Genomic DNA, 22,743 nt, shown 5'->3' with positions numbered 1-22,743 from the left:
TGTTTTCACACAAGTAAAGAGTAGAGGCGAGCCTAGGGTTTACCTTAATCTGTTAACTCACATTAATACTAGCTAACACAGTCAGAATGCATCAACACACCTTTTTCCCCCCCTAGAGAAGATAAGGCCAAGGGTAGCAGAATCTAGCGCGATGACTCTAGATATTATCTAGGGTAACAAAAATTACGTTCGAGGGCTTTTCCACCCACCGAGAACATGAGCTTTAAAATTTAGGTGGGCAATTTTGAACAAATAGAGAAACTAAGGATAATGTCAGGAGAAATTTTCAATTTTCAAGCTTCTTCAGTAGGACCTTTGATACAAAGGACACTCTGACTAAAGAAATGGAATTGCCACCAAATATCTCTACATAGCGAGAGGAAACTCTGAACAAATATATTTAAAGGGCACATTCAAACGTAGCGACTTCTTTTTTTTCCAAAGTCATTCTCGGCAGCTTCGATGGGAATTCAGTGTGATTCCTCTTTGTGGGATTTGTGCCTTAGTTTGCAAAGAAAATAAATCAAAACTGTAGCATATTTCTTTTTTAAAGAAAAGATCACTTCTAAGAGTTGTGTGTATTCTTTCTTATTTATTATTATTATTATTATTATTGAGGACTTATCACTAAAGGAATAATTTAGGCAGGTTTAAGGGAAAATAATAATGAGATGCAATTATGAGAGGGAAAATTAAATTAAACATTAGGAAAAAATTTAATGACAGTGAAGTCTATTAGACTACTATGGAATATTCTCCCAAGGGAAGTGATGAAAGCCCCATCACGACATGGGACATTTAAAACTATACTGTACAAGACACTAAAAATCTATTATAGGGAACAATCCTGCATGGGCAGAGATGATCCTAATAAGTTTTTACATGCTTTGGACCCCAATTCTGCAAGCACTTATGCACAAGCTTAAAACTTTAAGCATGTGAGTAGTCCAGTGAGAAGTCCAAGTGATAATACAGATAATAAATTTGTACTAATAGAATTGTACCATTTTTAATCATTCCCACTTGTCACAATGGGTTGGTTAGGCAGGAGATTCTTTTTTGCTGGTATAAAGATAACATCTTATTTCACAATAGATACAAATTACTTTCAATTGTGTAGACAGAAAGTACAGCTATGTCCCATCCACACCAGGGTTTTCCTCTAGGTATATCAGGAATTTAGCTAGACCCTTTCCAAAACTAGGAACTTCCACAGCCAGAATGGAGCTTCTTGAGTTGTCCAAAACAGCACTGAACACCTCTCCCTATGTTTCTACACTATAACTAAGCAAGGTCCCAGACCACCACAGCTATGCCACAGAGACATGGCTCCATATAGAAGTATGCCTTCCTCATGAAAACTTGGAAATTAAAGAGCATCTTCCGCAAGTCCAAACCAAAAATATCAATTCCATTATTGCGTGAATAGGCATCATTCACAGAGAATGGACCTGGAAACTCAGCTACAAAAGTTGTTTGTTTTTGATAAACCATGCAACCCTACACCCAGTATCTGATGCAGGCCTGTTTCCACTGCCTTGCTGTTTGACCTTCTCCCTTCTTTTATTGAGCTAGGTCAGTTTTTCATCACCTCCTGAACCCTTTCTTATAATATATAATGCCAATACAGCTCTTCAGGATGCCATTACAGCATCTTTAGCACTGAGGCAGTAGAAGCTTGTCATGAGCTGCAGAAGCTCCGTTAACAGAAAAGGTCAAGGTCACTGGCAGCCTCTTCTTCCTTTACTGATAGCTGTTCAGAAATCTGGCATCACCTTCATTTAATACGGTCTCCAAACCAAATGAACCAGTTCCCTGGTGCCATGCCACATTCTTTTTTAAGAAGAGTCTCAAAGAGCCATCGGCATCAGAATAAACAGCAGGACAAGGCGGAAGGCTGAGATGTGAAACTGATGCACTGGATTGGGGCAGTAGTCCCTCCTTGTAGCAAGTATCCACTTAGATTTCCTGAGCTTTTCAGACTAGAAATACTGTAAACTACAGACTACATTTTTCTATAAAGGGTCTCATCCTCACCGACCCCCAACAGCGGCTTACCTGACCAGTGTTTTTTTCTCCTTCACCCCCACATGGCCTACTTTAACAAAGAAAATGAAGCAGTGGTGAGTAGCTGTCATGGTAATGTACTACTTCTCTCTATCCCTAGGAGAATGGTGTCTATCTTTGTCCAAGAGGCAAAGCAATAAGACCTAACCGTAACCTACTTTTGCTCTCTAGTTTTTCCACATGGGGCACCAATTAAAATATGGAATCCATCAGTTAAATAGCAGCTTTTCTCTTTCTGTGTTAAAAACAAACCCCCATCTTACATTGCCTAAAAACTGAAGTGAATCTGTGGGAAAAAAATTAGTTTTAAATATCAGAACACATTTTAATTGTAGTAAAATGAACAATACTGAAATTGTTTGAAGATGGAATTAAATTTAATGAAATTCACAAACAACCCCTTTTAGAAAGTAACAACAATTTTTGAACATTAAAGAGAAGCTCATTATATCAAGACAACTCCAATGTAAAAGGCAGCCTGACTTCAATCGCTGCATATCTGCATGTTAATGAACTTGCTGTGTGCAGCAGGGACTAAGCAGAGTAAGTAATGCGAAGACTGTCTTAAAGCATACAGTACACTGTGAAAAAAACCACACGCCACCTTTAATCAATGAAACACCTTTTCACTGGTACCTTAATAGCAACTGAAATGATTTCAAACGTAACACAAAAGGAAGATGATACTTAGTAAAGGTTTCTTTAAGACATAACATTTCTTGCACATTCTTTCAGCGTTCACATGCTGTCAGCATCACTGTGGCAAAGACTTTCAAGTTTCAGCAGACAGATACCGCCTAGTACAAAGTCTTTGTCATAATAATTTCATTGCAGCCCCCTGATCAAACATCTAGACAAATCTGAGACTGAAAAGTGAGTGCTAACCAGTGACCTTTGATTAGAACCACAAGCACCAGTTTTAATAAAATGCCTCATTCATTGCTTTCCACTGCCAACAAGGAAGGTGTGTTAGAGCCTGAAAAATGTAGTCAATACACCATTTACACCTTCATATAATGATTCCTATTATTCACAGCTGGAATCTGTGATTGTAGCAAGTGAAACACAGACATCTTAAAATAGCTAAATGAAAACATACAAACAACATTCTACCTTTAAAATAAATACAGGAGCCTGCCTCAGTCTCTCTGTTGCCTGCTATTGCCTTTCATGTCTTGCTAATCATATTGTAATAGTCTCCTTTCCAAAACCTTCATTTACACAATGTTTGGTTTGTTACTATTTCTAAAAGTCTATGGACTGTTGGCAAAGCTCAGTTTTCAGGGCGTTTGAACTTGTACTTTGCTTAACTAACAGTGCCCCATTCAAGTACACATCTATAAAGCTCACTTATATTCAAGTCAAAGTTTGAAAATTCAGCTCATTTTCTTGAGCTGGACTTCACAATATTTTTTTAAACAGACTTGATCAATCATTCAACACACTTTTATGCCTAATATGTCCAAGTTGCTGCTCTCTAGTGTGGTGGTTCAAAGAAATACAATTTAGAGTCAGTTTCGTGTATTCCTGCTTTAGCAAATCAAGCAAGGGGACAGAAAGGGGTCTTATCACATTTATTTCCCACTTGAAAAGAAAAAGTCTTAAGCAGGGTAATAAATATTCAAATGACTTTGCACCACTGAGCTACCATATCAAGCTAATGATCTGTAATCTGGAGCTCTATAAAAAGAAAGCTTACTGCCTGCCGTCACCTAGAGGTGTTGCCGTAAACACTGTGGGGGGATATTCTGCTCTCAGTGTGTGTGCGTGTAACTCCACTTAATGTTGTTTTCAAGATGAGAACATATAACTGAGTCGCAGAACAGAAACAAGGATTAAACAAATGCAGAAAAATCCAGGAAATTAAAAGTTTCTGGTGATTTCTGATACTTCTTTCTTCACTGTACTACCAAAAAGGGGGTCTGCATTCAAGGCCTCCCATGCTGTGGAAGCAATTGGAAGTAGAGCTCGGGGGGGAAAGGCGAGTCACACGTTTGGTGAGAGCCCTGGCTAGTTAACCAAGAACAATATTGGCAAGCTCCAGAGAGATTCCTGTTCACCAGAGGATGTTGCTGCAATCTGGGATTCTGTGTGGCAGGACAAAGCTCCAGCTGCAAGAGGACTTGTGCTATGACTTGACACGCAAAGCAGCAATCAGCAGCAGTAGGAGTAAAACAGTAATAAATAGCAGATGCAGTACACACAGTCCACAGTTTCACTTGAGTATGACTCAACTGCATGTCCAGTTAAAGTAGGACAAGAAGTAATCAGCTTAATCTGCAGCAAGGGAGTCAGTTAGATATGGTGGGGGGGACTTTCCAACTCTAAGGATAGCTAAGTGCTGGAATAGGTTACTGGAATCCCCATCATTGGAGGTTTTTAAGATCAGGTTCGACAAACTTCTGTCAGGAATGGTTTAGGTATACTTGTTCTCCAGCACAGGGGGTCTAGACTAGATGACCTCTTGAGGTCCCTTCAAGATCTACATTTCTGTGATTCGATGAACAGGCGTGTGCTACATCAAAAACCATGCAGAAATGTAGACCTCCACCTGAAACTGGAGCAACAGGCCTAAAACATACACTATGTACAATTACATTTTAAATGCAAGTGTATGCATACTTTTTGCATTTTTAAAGTAATGATGCAAAATATCAATGAATAAGTCATTCCATTATGATATACTACGTAAGACAGAGAGTCTTTAACTTAAGCATAGGACTGGAAACCAGACACATCTCCTGAGTTCTGTTCCTGGCTGTGACCCAGACCACGTCCATGGGTTTGAGTAAGTCTCAACCTCCCAACTTCAGTTTCCCAACTGGCAAAATGGGAATAATCATACTTGCCTACAGTACATATCTTTCAAGGATGAGTAGAAGATTATTTAGAGTGTGTACTAGTCGTTTCTCTATCTAGGTCCTCATATGACACTTATCGCTGTAGAATATGAGTCTCCTCCCTACTGGTCAATGGTTTCTCTGTTCTGTAGGAAAATGCCTGTCATCAGAACCCAGAGATCTTGCAGGCAGCTAGGGCCAATGCCATGGAGGGCTTCAAATATCAAGTCAGAGACTTGGAACTGGATCGCAAAAGCTGTGGACCAATTTGTGTACTTCACAATGTTTCATAGATTTGAAATTCTAGGTGTTCAATCTGTACCAGACTGTATTTCCCACCAACACCTTCCTCCTTTCACTGTTGCTGTTTGTCCAAGAACCACGACACAGCAATCTGCGCAGGCAGCATGGTGGAAAATGGTGCATTGTTGCTAGAATTTCTATAGCCATAGTCTGGGAATGGTTTATAATGCTTTTCTAATTCTTCAGGTCCTTGGCCTTTTGGTTGGGTAGCTCACTGGGACATGACTACCCCAAAATGCTTAAATGGTGTAGAGTCTGACAAAAGCCAAGAAATTCTAACTTAAGTTTGACACTAAGTCATTAACTCATGCCTTGGTGCTTCTTATTTTCCTCCCTCAACAGGGTAAGCTAGAGATAGACTGCTCACAGACAGCAAATAATGTTATTTAACCATATTTTAGGTATGGAATAGTAGCAACAATCTGTGTTCCTGCCAGAGAACTGAACATTTGCCCCAAATCTACATTTACATAATTTTGAAATTTTTCATCTTCAGACTTGTAATGGACTAATCATAATTGCTGCTGTGTTACAAAGATAATAATATTGTTTGTTTCTTTTCTGTATCCATTTGGCCTTTATGTGACTGCTGTCACACACACACACACACACACACACACACACAAAAGGAAGAAACCAGATTGCTTAGCACTAGACCTACATTAAGTGGTAATATGGTCTATTTAGTGGCACGCTTATCAAGTCAGTTCCACTGCTGTTTGTTTAAATAGAAACTGAAAGATTAGCTACCCAGCAAACACCAGGCATTCTACACAGGAAATTGAAAGGATTCTAGGTTCTCCTATAATGAGAGAACTTTTGACATGTTCTCCTAACAGTTTCCTGTTCTGAAGTATAATAACCACTCTAAACCTCAAGAAAAAAATATAACTAAGCTGGAAATATGAACATAAAAAGGCAAATGTATCTAAAGATGGACACACTGCAGACATACTGGTGTGTATTATGTACCTGAATTTAACATAAAGCCCCTAGGCTCTGTGATTATAGGCTAAATGAAAGGATACCACTGAGCAGAATACCAAAATAGTCAAATGAGCTCCATAAAGTATAAACAGATTTCTAAGAATTCCCCTCAAAACACAGCTTTAACTGACACTTTTTAATTCCCTGCACACAGAGTATATTGCCTTTTTATTTTCTTTAACTTTATCTTATTGAAGGATAACCCTACCTATAATCTCACAGTTTTGTGATTACTAAAACTATTCAACAGCAAATGTTTTACAGGTATAGTAGTTAACTAGATTTTTTCATGTATGTATTTGCAGTTATTTACATAAAATGCAATCAAAAAGTTAAGTAGACCCTACAGTTGTACAAAAAGTTCAAATAAACAAGTTGTCATAACATCTTGTTAAAATCATTTGAAAAGCACCTCAGTTTTGCAGGTTTAGGCTCTTCAGTAATCCCTTCCGTTAAGTAGATATGCAGTGGACCTTCAAAATATTCATATAATAATTTCACAAGCTATAATCTTTATGATGGAAACCTTATAATTCCTAAAAGTCTGGTTAGTTTTAGGACTAATGATTCACACAATCAGACTGACTAAGAGATCCCAGCTTCTCTGTCTTAAAAAATAGCCTATCAGATGGAAGTTTGGATAGATGAGAATTACTACAATTGATCCTTTTTAATTTTGACCAATTGTGGAATTTTATCTGTCTTTAGAAAACAAAAAAAACAAAAAATACCATCCTCTGTGAGACACACACACACCCAGTAACTCTCATGCTTTTCTTTCTGAATATAAGTGCTGCGAGTTGAGATTATAAAGCTAAAGTGACTTAGATACATTTTTATTCCACTGTTACCACCTGTCAGTAAATATTACTGAGGGTAGTGCCACTATTCCAAAGGCTTCACACATCAGAATGGAAAGAGTTTAGTTTTCATCCTAAAATGGCTATTTCTGAATGTTCATCCACATAAAACTGGGTTTTTATTTGCTGCAAAATGTGTTCTACAATATAGGAAAATCAAAGGAGAAGTCAAGCAATTTCATCTAAATAAAGAATAAACTAAAAACATTTGTGTATGATCAAAGCTACTGTACAGCAATAGCATGGGTAACCAATTTTAGTCAATTAGCATATTATAAATAGCACATTATAGAATCCTACAAACTTGGAGCTTGATCCTGCAGCTTTTAATCAAGTAAACTTCACCACTGCAGTCAACAGATGGGCTTAATTGAGTAAGGCTGCAGAATCAGGCCCCATATTTTAGGCTGTACCAAAAAATGTTCTGTCTGAGGAAAGAAAGCCATGCTTTGTGTAGATTTTATGTCTCAATGTGCATATAAAATATATAGAACAATTCTTTTAAATACATGTCTTTTAACTATTTATTTTCACACATATTGATTGATACTGAGTAATACAAGAAATCTGTTCATGTTGATCAAATATTACTTTCAGTTCCCACTAATGCCCTTATTTAATTATATTCATTTATTTCTCAAAAGGCAAAAATCAGTATTATATTCTGCAGAAGCAAATTGATGCTGGTATCTCATTTATGACTGTACCAGCACTGCTCAGCTTATTACTATTTGTTACTGGAAACTCTTTATTGTACATATTTTTCCATTTTAATAGATGATTCACTTGCTTGATACATAGGGATCAAATGTCTTAGCAACTTAGTCAAAAATATTCAGACATGCACTTCCAGAATTAATTTTGATATTTCCTGTTGTCAAATTTGCCTCATCAGAACATAATCATAATTTTGTAGCAATGCTGATTTAACTACATAAAAATCTAAGGGAACATTTTAGATCGCATGTGTTCAGGAATGTATTTGTCTTATCCAGAGCAGCTACACAGTCAGTTTGTTTCAAGTTGCTATCATCTTCTCTTTAAGTCGAATGGTAACTGGATTCAGAGAGTTTCCTAAAAACAACACGAACTATAAACTTTCAATTCAAATATTTATAGTTTATCTTCATTCTGTGAGTTCTGCATCTCATGTAAACCTTTAAATCATTACCCTGATTCTACTTGCCATCAAAATTGCTTGCTCGCCACATTAAAAAAATATGTATCTTGATCCTTTTAAGTAATTAGGCTATCAGCAAGTCAGGCCATTACAGTTATTGTTCATAGCTTAATTTATACCATACATTTCAGAAACTAAGCTAAGCATTTTATTTCATAAAAGTCCTTTTCACCCTTTTCTCAAAATATCTTTCAGAACAAGATCAGCTGCACAAAAGTGTTAACACGTGGCAAAATGTTTGGAGTTTCTGTAGAAATTAAAAGTAACAAAAATTGCTTTGGACAAAAAGGGACAAATAGGCCAGACCAAATAATCATTTCACAACTTTCTTTAACCACTAGCTGCATTTTATATGCAGTTTCCTATATCTCATATTAAATTCGATCATATATATTTAATTCCATTCTTAAAAATTTCAGCAGACAACTTCAGTGCTAACCTACAACTGCCCTGTCAGAAATCTTTGATGTCACAACATAATAGCTCCTGAAAGAACAGCACTAATACTTAATGTAACATGAAACCAGGGCCCTGCAGTGGGGCTGTCTGCTGTCAGGAACAAACAGTTTCACTCCTGTTCCCCAGAAGTGACAAGATTGAGAACGAGCAGGGCAGCACCTCCTCAGTGCTACATGATACCTGTGCACCAGAGTCACTGGCAAATCCAATTCCATCATTTTAAATACACTACCTACAACTTAAACACACACACACAAAATTAAAATACCCAGCATTGCAGCACTCACACATCAGAGATGTTTTCTCAAATGTCTATGAATACAAACATTTTAAAGTTAGGATGTGTTAGGATTCTGCACTGCAAATGATAAAAACAAACATCTTTATGTGGAATTTCCCAGATAACTTAATATGTTTATAATCAAAGATACTTGTTTCATCTAATACTTCTTAGTGGCAGATTCTTCTGGTGAATTAGCAATTTTGGTTGCCGTGAACTTCTTGTTATTCCACCACAAAACAAAAGCAGATTCAGGATATCATATGGATTATTACTGTTTTGTGCATCAAATTAAGTCCTGGTGCATGTCAAAACCCATCAATGTTTCACCAGCTTGCTAACATGTGTGACGTTCACTTCCAAGCATTGTGCTTACTACTGAGGAAGCATGATGCACAATAGATAGTAAGCATCTGCAGGATCAGGCGCTGTGATTTTATATGGGCTCAGTCCCAATCGGTGCTGAGTCTCCCCTACAAGGTGCCAATTTCAATAGGAGTGAAGGATTCTCAGCACTTTGCAGGAGGCACCCAGCTCGTCATAGGATCGGACCCTATACTTTTCGAGCTTCAGGAAGGAGCTCTATTATTTGACCTCTTTTCAAAATGCTTTTAAGTCTCCTGTGTAACATTGCTCTTGGTCCCAACAAATTATTATGAACGAGAGCACCAACTCCCAAACAAACCAACCCCACTGCTGGATTGTTCGTTTTGGAAAGCTGACTGATCTATTTTATACACCAGCAGTAGAAGTATTTTTTAAATTTTATAAAACCTGGCCTCTGTCTTACTTGTAAACATAGGATATATTATCCTTTTGTTTGTAAAGCTTAATCCTACAACCTGCCAGGCTTAATAAACATCTAGAACAATAGTGAAAGCATAAAAAAAAATCCCTTGTCATTAATAGTAAATTCAACCCAAGGATTTAGATAAAAGGAGTCAGTGTCCGAGCTTTTGAAAGTAAACACATAATGGTGAGCACTTCCAGTCCACAAATTTCTCAAAGGCAATCTTGGGGCCACCTAATTTGGGTAGTAATGAGATGATAAATGTATGTCAAATATTGATGCTTCTCAATACTCTCTCAGTGAATCACTGAATCTTCAACTGTAGTGACAACAAATAATGTGTAATACTTTAAATATGGCCCCTTGCAGACACTGAACTACAAGTGAGATTCTACTCTAGGATTCACAGCATGCACCACCACAAACAGTATACAAAAAAAATCTACTTACACATATTTAAGGAAACAGTTACAAGAATTATTATGATTTATTTGTATTACAGTGTTTATGTGACCCAACTGAAACTGGGTTCCCATTGTGCAAACACACAGTGAGAGACAGTCCCTACTCCTAAGAATTTAGAATCTAAATTGATGACAAAAGGCAGGAGGAGAGAGTGAAGTGATATGTCCAAGGTCACACAACAGGTCTGACAGAGCCGACATTAGGTTTTCTGACTTCCAGTCCAGTGTCCTAACTGCTAGGTCACACTGCCACTCTAACTACACTGCTAATACTTACATGCTGTTAAACCCGGGATGCCTTAGATACTTCTGTTGGAATGGTGCATAATGAGAGAGCCAGAGCTCAGCTAGACCATGGTAGTTAACAGTCCCTAGATTTGAATTCTGTGGGGCTGCAGGCAGAGAGTTCTTATTGAGACAATGAAATTCTCTTTCTCCAGTGGTCTGACAAAGCCAAAGTTTATTCACCTTCAGGACACAATCAAAAATTTACCTATTCACTTCAGCCTTTGACAGAGGTGGTTGGAGTTTTCCTAGAATTTGTGAGTGATGCTTCATATTGATTAATCAGACATCTAAAGATTATGATGGGCAAATTGCATATATCATTGCAAGAGAGTGTTCCCAATAATCTTTATAGAATTTTTTCTGAACAATTTTACAATGCCAGAGGAAGGGATTAGATTATTTCTTTTCTCTAATTTCTGTGATTCAATGTAACAAAACTACAAGCAGCAGCAAGATTACATTCTGTAATGGATCAGGTGAGAGGAAGAAGGAAATAATTTTGAATTAGTTTCCTCCTTGGAAAAGAGAGCATTTGGAGGGGATAAAAAATATTCAGGTGTAGTGATTTTGTACCACAGAACAACCCTATCAAAATAATGAACTGAATGCTGTGGCCGTACAGAGAGAAAGCCTGCTGCTTGCCATTAGTTAGAAGTGTTACACAGAATATTGTTTTAGAATGACAACAAAAGAGCTGGTAGAAGGCAGAGAAAAACTGGAAGTAAAAGGAATAATAAGTAAACAGCTAGTATCTTAAGTGTTACTGGTCTCTCTTATTGTGTTACGGGAGGGGGGGCAGGGGGCATGGATCAGTGTTCACGGCATGGTCCCCATCAGTATCTAGCCCAGGGAAGCTAATGATCCAACCACTGGACCAAATTTGGTGATGAATCCTGGTCACATGCCACCCAAGGTACGTTACGCATATGCTAACACGACTGTGTTAGCACATTAGCAGATTTTGAGATAAATAGCAAGGTTGAAAACAAACTGAAGATTAGAATCTGGCCCAAAGCACTTCATCTTGATCTAACATTTTAGCTATTTCACATTAAACACCAGCTGATTATTAAGAACATATTTATTTTCAGTAATTACATAATATGAGCCATATCCACCAGAAGCTATCCATAGCCTTCTAGATAGAACAAGCCCAAGAAGGTTGCTAATCCTGACCATGTGATAGGCTGACCATTAAACAACAGGTCATCTCATTGAGGAAACCCATAAGACTCCCACACAAAAAAATCTCTGGAAGCAATAAGGGATAGTCCTGCAAGATCCCAATCCTGCACAGCATTTAAATATGTGCTGAACTTTAAGCACGTGATTAGCCCCATTGGACAGAAGTCCTACTGCAGTGGTTCTCAAACTATTATACTGGTGACCCATTTCACACAGCAAGCCTCTGAGTGCAACACCCCTTAAATATATAAGCAAGTGTTTTTAATTTATAACACCATTATAAATGCTGGAGGCAAAGCGGGGTTTGGAGTGGAGGCTGACCACTCACGCCCCCCATGTAATAACCTTGCGACCCTCTGAGGGGCCCCAACCCCCAGTTTGAGAACCCCTGTCCTACTGGAACTATTTAACGCTCAGCATGTGCTCGAGTACTTTTCGGGATCAGGGTCAGAGTGCTCAGTACCTTTCAGGATTAAGTCTTAAATACCAACAACCAGCAGTAGAGAGTTCATGCAAATGATTTGCTCCACTCACCATAGTCAGCAACTCCCTATCTTCATTCCAAAGCCCTGACATGCAGCCATGCAGAAAGTGAGAGTCCAGATAACTCTCTTGCACAACCACAAGTAGGGGAAATGTGGAGCAGCCAATCTTTAGATCCATTGTAATGTTCTGTTTTGACTGTTAGATGATAAATAAAGAAGCTTCCAAATGCACTCTTCTCTAGCCCTATAAATCTCATGACCATGATTGGCAGCTTTACTGCTCTTCCCTGGCTGACAAAGTCTATTCCTGAAGTCATCCAAAGCATAGTAGCCAATATTTAAAAATAGAATTTCAAGGATAGTTCTCAAAAGTGTGGTGTCCACTGGAGAGTTCAGACTACATTCTGCTGAATTTTAGGTTGGGGTTTTTTAAAATATATTAGGGCATCAGAGGCTGTCCCCAAAAGCTACCTCTTCCACAGGACAAACAGACAAAAATTCCACCAGACCAAATACTCTCTGTCTCACTCTGCAGCAACTTCATCTGCATTTCAACACACTAGAATACAACGTGATTCCAAGCTTTCCTAACCACATTACTGGGACAAATAAAGAAGCTATTGGCATTCATAGAGACAGAGCTGGAAGCTAGATATGCCCTTTCCCAGGTCATGCACAATATATTTTGCTTTTGTCCTTGAAAACTTTCTGAATATGTGGCATGCCATTTCAAACCTTGTCCATTTAGAAGTAATTTCTGCAACTTGTGCAGACTCCAGACACACAGCACTGAAAATTTACTCTTTAGTTTAATTGTAAGAACCACTGTTATTTGAATTATTGCTAATACATTTGAATGTTACTCAGTCATTACAATTCATTTTCAAATGAAGACACTGACAAACAAAAAAAATCCATTTCTCATATATTTGATCATATAATGTCCCTTCTGAGGTTTTAGCGTTAGGGAACCTCTAGTATGCGAGCTACATCGATTTTGGAGAGGATGTACTCCAGTGCCTCAGAGTTCCTTCTCCACCACAGCTTTTCTGGTATTCACCTACAAACAGACTGATGCCAGAATATGACTTGTGGGAAATATGCTTTTCACCATACAGGGTGACTTAAGACAAGTAAAATGAGACTTGCCATGTAAAAGTCCAAAATTAATTTCTGACATCAGGCAAGGAGAACTAATGTTAAAATTATGTATCTTTTCTGAATGAATTTGCCTGGGCCTAAGGCCTTATTCATTACAAAGAACTTGTATACAAAATGCCTATCTTGTTCTCACATGTTTTAGGCTTTTTTAAGCATGAGGCAGGAGTGTGGATTTTATCGGATATGAACATAAAAAAAACAACGCTTAGCAAGACATTGGCAGCTTAGTCAAATGTGGATTTACACATAGAAATCAAACGTCAAGAAAGAAAACACATCTTTATGTCTGATCACATGACCAATGTCTGAAACTGATATTTAATTTAATGGCTGTTCTGCCTCATTTCAACAATTGCATGAAACTGTGACACAGAAATCATTTAACAAATATGAAGAACCAGCCACAGATTGAAACCACAATCACTAGTTCAGTGGTTTGCAACCTTTTTTCATTTGCGGACACCTAAAAAATTTTGAATGGAGGTGCGGAAATCTTAGACAGTCTGCAGACTCCAAGGGGTCTGTGGACCAAAGGTCAAAAACCACTGCAGTAGATGGCTGAAACTAGAATAAGCAAGCAGCTTTCACAACAGAAATCACGACAGTCAGAAACACCGGTTAAACCTTTTCTTTTTTTTTTTCCCTGAGAAAGGTTGACATATATAGTACAAAAGTTATTCAGATCTACTCAAGAAACCACAGCAATAGGATGATCCTACTAACTGTGGGCCTTATTCTTAGATGTGTGGAGGACCTGTAACTTTTCCCATAGGAGTTGCAGTAGCTCAGTGCCTTTCAGGATGAGGCCCCATTTGGTACTAAGTATAGACTGATCCCCTATTTTCATCTCTCCCGTATATTTATGAGCACTGGCAGCTCTGTTGTTTAACAGATGCAGCACACTGGGTTCAATCCAGCCAACAATATCAACACACACATTCTGGAAGGCTGAAGGTAGTGGCTTTCTAGCAGGCCAAAAAAAGAGCAGCCTGCTATGGAAGCCCAAAAAATCCCATCCCCGAAGCACAGTCACACAGCTTCCTGAGAGGCAGTTGTCCCAATTCTTGGGACCAAACAGCCTTGGCAATGATGCTATACAGCCTTGCAGTCATTAATCCAAGTCTCGGCTAGTATAATATTCCTGTTTGGTTGTGGGTGGCGGAATGGATGAATTCAGGGTCTTGTCCTCTAAACTGATTTTTTCGGGGAAGGGAGGATGGGTAAAGTAGAAGAGTTCTTGCCTCTCCTGAGTCATCAACGAAACACCATTCATACACTCACCTCTGTAACTGGATGCGTCTCATCCATTACCATAATTCTGACACAATCTTTCCATTTTTCCCCTCTTTCTTCCTCTGATTCCCTCCCCACTCTATCCCTCCAATACTCCTTTTTCTCTCCTCTTCTCTCAATCTAGTGCACACTTCCCTACCCCAGAAACCGAGTTCCTTCTACCTAATGAATAATCTTCTGCCTGCCAACCCATAAAGCTCCTTTTTCAGTTCTGTATTGCTCCCAGCCAGATCAGACCTGCCCAGCCTACAAGACCTGCAAGCTATTCCCCTACCATTCATAAGGTAAGGACTCAAAACCCCACAACTTTATCTTGCATAGTGTCTTTCATACAAACTTCAAAGTTGTTTGAGTACACACACATTTGTGTGCCACAGTCTGAGTGAACTACTAATTTAAAATGATATTTTAGAATTTGAAGACTTAACATATCTTCCTATCAATCCATTTCTAAAATGAGGGCTAAAATATCAAAAACTTTTATTTAAGACGTTCAACCTAATTATACATACGTGTGTGTGTGTGTGTGTGTGTGTGTGTGTGTGTGTGTGTGTGTGTGTGTGTGTATGTATGGAGGCACGCATGTGTTCACACACACACACAAAATAGATTGACAGATGTCAAAAATGACTGAACAGATTTGATAATGAATCTTTCTATAAAAGCTCACTTTTTATATGAGACCAAACATGGATAATTTCACCCTCAAAGAATTTGTTATGAGCCAGTTACATGGAACTGAGAAGGAATTTGGAACTCTACCTCAAGGATAGCAGGCACAAACTAGGCCTCCTTTAAGTTACCGTGTACTGTTTTGATTTATTGGTTGGATTGACACTACACACAATATTAAGATAACTTTAATAAATTATTAAATAATTAAAGCTACACAAATAATCTTGTGGAAAGACTACAGAAATTCTCACACGTATGTCCAAAAGTCCTAACAGTGTCACTGATCATATATATAATTCAAATAAATGCACTCCCCTTGTCTCTCCTCTCTATCTTTGTCCTTTCCACTCCTTTTCCTTTGTCTTTGTTTTGTCATCCCTTTTCTTCTCTCACACACTTTCAAGAAGAACCAATTCAGCACAGTGTGATATCAGCAGAGACCAGCGGCAGCTGCTGTTCCAGCTACAACAGTGAGAGGATTTTAAAAAAAAAAAAATCAAGGAACAGCTTTAATATATGTTATATGTAATAATTCTACTGAGGATTTGGACTTTAGCTACACTCAGTAGAGGTGCTTCATTACCTACCTATGGGAATACTACTTGTGTGAGGAGGTCACAGTCTCATGGACATAAATTCCATATCTGCTGTTTATCCTGGTCAGTTGAAAACAGTCTACCAGATGCCATACTGATTTGCATCCACTTACTATTAATACTAGTGATTCAATATATTGAGGACAGGAAATGTCATGGTGGGAGCCACAGTAAGGCAGCATGAGAGGAAGCAAACATTCACCCTCTTTATCTTATCATTCCACACTTCGAAATCCACACTTTGAAAGGAAATCTTCCGTGAAGGCAAAGAGGGAACCACAAAAGATTAGGGTGGGCTTTGTCCCTCACTTTGTTATTTGTTCTCCACATCATTTTGTATGTGTTTTGTCTGAAAGCCTACCAGGAGTGGATTGAACAACCGTTTATCCTCAATGTTACATTGCCATCAATGATCATACTCACCTTGTCCTCTGCAGGAAGATTTCCTTCTAATTCTGCTTTTCATCATGTTGTGTAATGAAGATCACAGAACCTCAAATTCAGCTTATGGCCAGCCTTCATAAATTATTCTTTTGGTTGCCACTGCAGTTTACCTTCTCTCTCCTACCAATTTCTCTCTTCCATGGAGGGACTGGATAAACTCAGAAGATACAGAACCTTTTCCTTCTAGGTAATGGGTGTTAATTTGGCCCAATTATTCAATCTCAATACTACAAGACAGCTGACCTATATGAAATGGTGTTTTCAATCCACTTGATCATGGACACACCCCCACACATAAAAACCCACCATAATAAAGAGCACTAATTAGCACCTTTGTCACAGTCTCGATATACAGGTCAAGGATTAAATCAGCATTGTTTACTATCAGTGGGTAAAGTAGATTGAAACAAGAGGGAGAGCTTTCACTGACCAAGGAGGAAAGGGAACTAGGGAAGAGCACTGCTTACCCAACCTTTGCAATAGGGAGGAGGAAACACTGCTCTCCCCACCCCACTGCTCTCCCCTCTCTCCTTATTTTGACTCCTTTTTACTACAGGCCACCAAAGAAGTCTGTTGGAGAGCTGAAACTAGAACCATATTTATGTGCCAGAACCCCTTATTATTATACGCTCTCTCACCTAAGGGTGGTCTGTTCAGGTATATTGATAGGACAGTGCAGAGAAACAGAGAAGTTGCCTCTGCTATGCCATTGCCACATCTCCACCCAACCTTACAAAGAGCACAAGGTGATGAGGAATAGTGGGAGCTAAAGGGAGCCACTTGCCGCTCACTCTCTTACCAGAAACAGCCTGAATGCACCAGGAAGCCAGCAGGCATGATAATGGGTAAACTCACTTCTCCTCCCCCAGTGGCAGGAATTCTACAAGATAGTCAGGGAATCTGTGGCCTGCTTCCCGGCCAACGATTCTATAAGCCACAGGGTAGAGAAGTCAATGGGAGTCTGCTGTCTAAGCCCAGAAAAGCAAGACTTGATTGAGGCCAGTGATAGCTCCTTTCTTCCTCCTTGAAGCTGAGGAAATCCCGGTGACTGATTGCTCACCTGACACTTCCCAATCAGCTTTGCTTCCTTCCAGTGCATACAGAGCTCTTAGCACTGTGACCTGTTGTATTAATTTACAAAGTTTAAATGGGCCCAGCAAGAAACAGAAGAGAATCTTGTTTTGTATTAAGTTGGATCAGACTCAAGATCTCACATAATCAAAAAGAAAACCTTAACTCTATTTTCCATTACAACACACAGAGCTTGGACAAAGTTCTGCTACTTTTCTTTTACTTTGTTTTCGGAGGGACTACTTTTAGAAAACATGTAAAAACACCAACCTAGCAAAGCTGCCCAGAGACTTGAAAGAGATATGCTGGAGGAAGTTTTCAATTTTGTTGCTCTTCCCACTCCTCCTGAGCCAGCCCTGTCTTTTAACCAGTTCTCACTAGCCCCAATTCTGCTGGCTGCAGGAGAATGCTGCCCACCTTGAATCAACCAGCCTACTCCACTCCCTCACTCACTGCAGTCATCAGAACCCACAAGTTCTGTCCAACATACTTGGCCAGTGCAATTTGTTGAGCACTGATCAGGAAAGTATTCTGGTGTTGAACAGCACAAGAAACATGGCAGTGATCAGCCCCTGTCTCTCACACTTGAGAAGTGAGGAAAGAAGAGGAATAGGCTAGTGGAAAGTGGCCTGACAAGGGGGTAAAGAGGTTTTAAGAAAAAAATGTGGAAGAAGAGTCTTAAATTTGGGACATTCCCTTTTCAAGTAGGCATGCTGGCAAACTTGTATGTTGGGACACTCTAAAAGTAATCTAAACATAAGCAACATTACTGACACCACAACAAATGCTCTCTTCAACTATTGTGCAGCAGAACCAAGAAGAAGTTATGTGTGATCTTACCCCAGTAAGTAGAATATTAACTGGCAAGACCTTTCCGCCTCGATCTTCCTTTCCTCTCCTATGGGTTTTTCCATATCCTTACATTTCTCCGAACATAGTCCTCATGGCCTAGCACACCTCCCCTTTCATCACCTTCTATCCCACCAAGCCAAGATGAAAAGGCTGATCATATCTAACTTGTTTTAAATAAAAAGTTTCCAATCACTAACCAAAAGGAGAAATACTACAAGTTACTGTGTCTACCTCTATGTCTGTACTGCACCTCCCGCAATGCAGACCTGATCCTGCTCAGGGCAACAAGGCACCACCATAATTAGGAAGTGCACAAGTGACTCCATAGTTAAAGCTGCATTTACTGTAACTATGTATAGCATCAAACCAGAAAAAAGAGACAACAGGGTCTCTCTCTCTCTGATACTTTTTAGTGGGGGGGAAGATTCATTTGGTGTTTTCCCTTTTGGCTCTTTTCCCACCTCCAGTAGGGAAAAAATATTAAGAGTAGGACCTTGATGATATACATTTCATGGTGGACACATTATCCACAGTATGTTTTAACAATCCTGTTCAACGAACGTATGTCTGTCCACACACAAAAAAAATACAAATTGTAGTTAAGTTTGCAGCTGGGACAGAAAATCCTAGTTTAAAACTGAATGCACATATCAAAACTAGTAAAGTCTACATTTTACAGACAAAAAGGTGATTGTATTTAAAATATCAAATGGTGTCTGGAAACATAAGAGCCTTTTTAGACATTTGCCTTTTGAAATTTTTGGCAAGTCAGGAGGATATTTTAGTATTAAATTTAAGAAAGTACTTAAGTAAATCAGAGTTGAACACAGGCACTACTCTATTATAAACCACAACAAAAATACCCTGAACTATACATCACTGCACATAAATGACAACTTTGCTTGTGCACAACCCATATACTTGTGCTGAAGACTAAGTGAAATTCACCCTTATTGTGAAGCACTCAGCATAGGGACTATATACAAGGATCTGCAGGCAAGGAGCCTGCACTCCACATATGATGTGGGTGAGGAAGGGAGTATGCACAGCCACAGACTCCAGGATTATTACATGGATTCAGTGGCCCAGAAACCACACATAATGGGTGAGGAAGCAGCAGCATCTCCTACTCCACCTGATCCACTGGAAGAGCAGCTCTTGAGAGAGAGAGCCCAAGAGGTGGCTTGAAAGAGATAAATTCCAGTTACTTAGTCTTTGCAGGGCAAAAGGGTGGGGAATGAATTGCATCCAAAGAGCAAAAGATAGCATCACACATAAGGACCTGACCCTGACCCACTGAAATCAATGTAAGTTTTGCCATTGACTTCAGTGACAGCAGGTCCTTCTGAAGTCCCCTTGAAGTCTTTCCATTGACTCCAGTGGGAGCTAGATCAGCTCCTGTGGGCCATATCTTCAGCTGATGTAAAATGACATAGTTCCACTGAAGTCCATAGAGCAGGGGATCACGAGGTTATTACGTGGAGGGTTGTGAACTGTCAGCCTCCACACCCCCAAACTCTGCTTCACCTCCAGCATTTATGATAGATCTAAATAGATATAAAAAAGTGCTTTTAATTTATAAGGGGGGGGTCACACTCAGAGACTTGCTGTGTGAAAGGAGTCACCAGTACAAATGTTTGAGAACCACTGCAACAGAGTTATGCTGGTTTACACCAGCTGAGGATCTGTCCCTATCTCTCTAAACATTTTCTTCGAAAACTAGCTCAAGAACTAAAAAACTGAATCAATATAATCTTTTTAACTGTTCATCTTAACAATAAAATAATAAATCACTTACAACATATATGTAGCACCTTTCCTTGAGAAGGCTCCCAAAATGCTTTACAGATTATATAGCTCTAGTGATACCATCACCAACTGCTACACTGCAGCACTAGTTGGATAAAAACACAATAAATTTTCTGCACCAGTGACACTACACAACTATATTTTTGAGAGGAAGTGAGGATTAACTCAGCCAGTTGATGAAACTGCAGGGGGAAATTTAGATGGGTAACTATATCCTATCTAAATTGGAATTTGGCCATGACACTGAGATTAATAACCCTACTCTTGCAAAACAATGTCATGGGCTCTTTGCTAACCACAAATGGTCAGGACCTCAGTTTAATAGCTCATCCACAATAATACTGATGTCAAATGCATATACAATATGCTGTAAAATCCTGGTCATGTGGTCCATTATATTCAAGTGTCATACTCCTAAAACAATCACCGTCTAAAAGTGGAAAAGAAATGGCCAAAGTGAGACTTATAATAAGTTTAACAGAACAGAACACTTTCACAAGATACAAAAATATGTTTAAATTTAAAGTTTCCTGATGACTTCTAATTAATAATTTTGGATACTAAGTGGATGTAACAGATAATAGGAATCCCTAGCATAGATGGCTAGGGGTGATGAGGACACTTGAGGTGCATTCTGAGATTAAAGTATTCTTAGGCCTTGTCTACATGGAGAAATAAACTGGCATAGCTACTATAGAATAAACTACTCCAGAATAGCCATTCTAGAATAGTTCTCCTTGCAGATTCTCTGTTCTGGAATAAAAGTAATTTTTAATCTGGTATAATTATTCTGCTTTGTGAACAAACTAATTATCCAGAATAAAGTCACCACATGTGGACCTATTCTGGAATAGCTACTACAGAATAGTTTATCCCCCAATATCTATGCTGATCAATTTCTCTACATAGACAGGGCCTTAGAAATAATTTCCTCATTCCCTTAGTATCATGTAAGAATTAGCCAGAATTTTTTAATGTGTATTGTATTATTAAAAATACTCTGTTCCAATCCATACAGTGAATTTATTCTAAAATGCAGCATGTAATAAACCATGCTGACTTCAATTAATCTAAGAAGATATTTCCATTAAAATTTGAGTGATATACAGAAGGGGTCTTAGAAAAATAGAAAAATAATCTGAATATAAACAAGCCATCATTCTGGTAAGAGGAAATACAAACAAGCAGAATAAAAATAGTTGATGCACAAAAGCCATAATGAAGGGGTTGCTCAAAAAATATCTTCTACTTTGAATGGTTTGGATGAAATACAAATTATCCACAGAAAAGTGTGGACTGGCATAAATGTTTGTACAAAATTATAAGTATATTTCTAGAAGTATGCAAGTGGCAACCGCCTGCATGCTGCACAAGGTCCCAACAACGCTCTGCTTAAGTGCTACTGCACAGAGTCCAAACCACTGCATTTTAATTACTATGCAGCCTCAGATATATTGCCTTTGATATGGAAATGTTCTTGTTCTCTCATCTTCACATACGGTCTCATGCACAGAAATCTTTATCTGATTCATAAAAAATAAACTAGAATCCAATCTCAACACCTGACCTCAGTGCTTAGAAGTTTTTTACTAAGCATGGTGTCACTATAAAAAGAATGGCTAATACTGGTGTAAAGTTAGATATTTTGAGCAATGATATGAAGGATTTGCAGTTAAGAATCAAATCAATACTGCAACTCTGAGGTTTTAGGGTTTCATATTGCCTAATATCAGTCTACCATAGTAGACTGGAGAAATAATGGGAGTGCACGCCTCTATATGTTGTTGAAGAAGTGAATAGCAAACATTTAACTAGGGTCTTGTCTACCAATCTATAGAAGAGATGCATCAGTTGTGATCATTTAGATCCTCAGCCACCACACTGAGCAGGTTCTTAAACCTAGTAATCCTACAGAATAAAAAAAACCACCTTCCCACTGTTTGTTTTTTAAATGTGTAGATAACATAAAATTCTCCATGCATATTTTAAACACACATTTCCTAACTGCACTACAAGAGTTTGCTTTCCCATATCACTTAAAGCAGGTAAAATAAATGTTCTACATTCTCACTGAAGAATGGATAATTTAGTCTTACTCCACACAAAGGTTCTTATGAAAACTTTAAAGTTTAAATATCTAATGTATACAGACTATAAAAAAGCATTTTATCAGCAAACTTATTTTTGGGATTCCCAGCATAAAAAGTATTTAAAACACATGCCAATATGTTTCCGCATATTAAAATAATATGCAGACTACAAGAGGGTTAGAAATGTAATACATGCGGTCTTCGACAAATTCTACCAGTCCTTCACTATTCAGATTTGTCTAAATAATTCTGCTAACTCTATAGAAACTACATTCTGTTTTTATAAAGAATATGATCTTTGTAACCTCACTATAGTAGATAATGACCCATCTGTAAATCATTTTGTTGCAAGTTATCTGCTTTTTATCATTTCTAGTACCTGTCTGTGCCTGATATGATACTCTTAAACACATTAACTTGATGGAATGTTTCGCTTGACTTCAAAAACATCAATTGATATATATGTATTCTGTGTTATAAATGAATGACTCTGATTAACCAACTTCAGTAATGTACCCCATTTTATATTACCCAATCAAATTTGCAAACCTCAAGAGAAATGTG

The 22,743-nt window shown here is 38.4% G+C and overlaps 1 protein-coding gene across 7 annotated transcripts in view; it reads right to left on the bottom strand.

The window, feature by feature from the left end:
* SOX6 (SRY-box transcription factor 6) overlaps positions 1–22,743 on the bottom strand; it is a 469,848-nt gene that overhangs the window by 429,159 nt on the left and 17,946 nt on the right. The window contains exon 1 of one of the 7 annotated variants that reach the window (XM_074954953.1): positions 3,181–3,220. The exons of the other annotated variants lie outside the window; for them this stretch is intronic. The gene's annotated coding sequence lies outside the window, so the exon portion shown is untranslated. Of the gene's footprint in view, positions 1–3,180; positions 3,221–22,743 lie in introns of those variants that run through there. 7 annotated transcript variants of the gene reach the window in all.

Source organism: Natator depressus, chromosome 6 (genome assembly GCF_965152275.1).
Source record: "Natator depressus isolate rNatDep1 chromosome 6, rNatDep2.hap1, whole genome shotgun sequence".
In the NCBI taxonomy this organism is placed as follows: domain Eukaryota; kingdom Metazoa; phylum Chordata; order Testudines; family Cheloniidae; genus Natator; species Natator depressus.
Note: the sequence above shows the minus strand (reverse complement) of the source record. Positions and strands in the feature narration are given on the sequence as shown.